We start from the raw sequence: 2162 nt of genomic DNA, 5'->3' as shown, positions 1-2162 counted from the left end.
TTTTAGTCATCTTGCTTGTTTACTTTAATTGTTATTTAGTTTAGTGATCTTCTTATCTCAACCCAAATTGTGACACCCCTAGACACCACTACTTGCAATCGAAAATCCTACATCAATATCCGTCCCTTGGGATCCGACCTTTACTTGCCTCTTTACTAATAGTAGAGTTGTTTGTGAAATTATAAATATTGTTTTGGTTTAGGTGCTCCTAACGACAAGTAACCGAAATCTAAGCTCAAAGCGAACCGACCAAAAATGGCGTCGTTGCCGGGGACGGTGTTAACTTGATTTGATTTTATTTGATTGTTATTAGTTGTGTCTTTCTTTGCCTTGGGGAAGTAAAACTCCTTAGGGTTTGTTCTAATTGTTTTCGAGTTGTTTGATATTTAGCATGTCTAGAAGATCACAAGGTAACTTGTTACCCATTGATCACGAAATTGAAAGGACTTTGACAACCAATAGAAGACTTGCTAGAAACACTTTGAGAGGTATTGGTGAGGTTGTAGATATTCAACCAAATACTATTGAGTTCATCAACCCTTTTGCAAGAGAAGGTGAAGAGAACTCAACACAACATCAATCACACAACCAACCCACAATGCCTAAATTTTCATCACATTCCGTACCAACCGAGGAGAACCTACCCAATGGTACTCCCACACCACAACACTTAACCGGAAAATTTCATTACAAAGTCCGCATTTATCCAATTAGTCGAAAGAAGCCAATTTGGGGGGATGCCTAGTGAAGACCCTCATTTCCACATGGAAACGTTTTGTGACTATTGTGATGCGATTTCACAAACCGGAGTGACTCAAGACCAAATTCGATGGGTCTTATTTCCTTTTTCTCTAATTGGCACCGCAAAACAATGGTTGAAAAGCCTTGATAAGGCTACTCTTGGAATTGACTCTTGGAAGAAGTTGGCTCTAGCTTTCTACAAAAAATTCTACCCTCCGGAAAAGACTAACATGCTAAGAGCTCAAATTACGGGTTTTAAGCAAAGGGACGAAGAATCTTTGTATGAAGCTTGGGAGTGATTCAAAGGAGTTTGTCGCTCATGTCCTCATCATGGACTTAGCGAGTGGTTCTTGGTACAACAATTTTGGAATGGTCTTTATGAAGACTCAAGAAACATTCTCAACATGGGATCAAATGGTATGTTCACCGAAGTTGACGATAATCAAACTTGGAACAAGATTGAGGAAATGGCGGTCCATAATTCACAATATAGTAGACCTCGCAAGGCTACTAGAGGAGTAAAGCATGAAGTGGACTCTATTACTCAATTGGGTGCTCAACTTAGTGCTCATATTGATACCATCAACTTGAAGTTCGAGAAAGTTATGGCTAAACTTGAAGAAGCCTCAAAATCACCAAAGCATCATGTTAATACCATGGTGGCATCTTCATCAATCCCAAGTGGGATATGTGAGAATTGTGGAACTTTGGGACATGACCAAAGTGAATGTAGGGTTACAAATGAGCAAGTGAATGCTTTTCAAGCATACAAAAGTGGTACCCCTTATTCCAACTATTACAATGAAATCACCAAATTCCACCCAAATCTCTCATAAAAAAGCCAAAATGTTCAAAACCCTCAACCAACATACACCCCACCTCCCATGAGAAACTAAAATCAAAGACCCTTTTACAACCAAAACTAAGGTTATCAAAATCAAACTCCATACAATCAACAAAATGACCAAGGATTTGATGTTCAAAAAGCGGTCCTCCAAATGCAAAAGAATCAACAAGAATTTTTCACTCAAATGCAAAAAAGATAGCCAAGCAAAAGACATCACCATCAACAACATCCTAGCCCACACAAAAATGTTGGAAACTCAAACGACCCAACTAGCATCTTCAAACTCTCAAAGACAAAAGGGGCAATTACCACCTCAAAGTAATCCCCCAAGACATGAAACGGTTAGTGTCATTCACTTGAGGAGTGGTACGAGATATGAAGGACCAAAGAAGCAAGTTGAGGATGAAGTTGTAGAAGCTAGTGACAAGGAAAGAGTTGTGCAAAACTCTAGGGAAGAAGAACCCACAAATCAAGAAGTTTCAAAGAAAAGTGAAGAAAAGGCCAATGAAAAGGAGCCCATTGTGATTATACTTCCATTCCCGAGTCGTCAAGCTAAGCCTAAGTTTGATGACCA

General features: G+C 39.2%; 1 non-coding gene across 1 annotated transcript; it reads right to left on the bottom strand.

Moving 5' to 3' along the window:
- Positions 1 to 971: 971 nt before the first annotated feature.
- LOC141593719 (small nucleolar RNA R71) lies at positions 972 to 1078 on the bottom strand. Its single transcript, XR_012521788.1, has one exon. It is a non-coding gene; the product is annotated as a small nucleolar RNA R71 (small nucleolar RNA).
- Between the last annotated feature and the right edge of the window lie 1084 nt (positions 1079 to 2162).

Source organism: Silene latifolia, chromosome 7 (genome assembly GCF_048544455.1).
Source record: "Silene latifolia isolate original U9 population chromosome 7, ASM4854445v1, whole genome shotgun sequence".
Taxonomy (NCBI): Eukaryota; Viridiplantae; Streptophyta; class Magnoliopsida; order Caryophyllales; family Caryophyllaceae; genus Silene; species Silene latifolia.
Note: the sequence above shows the minus strand (reverse complement) of the source record. Positions and strands in the feature narration are given on the sequence as shown.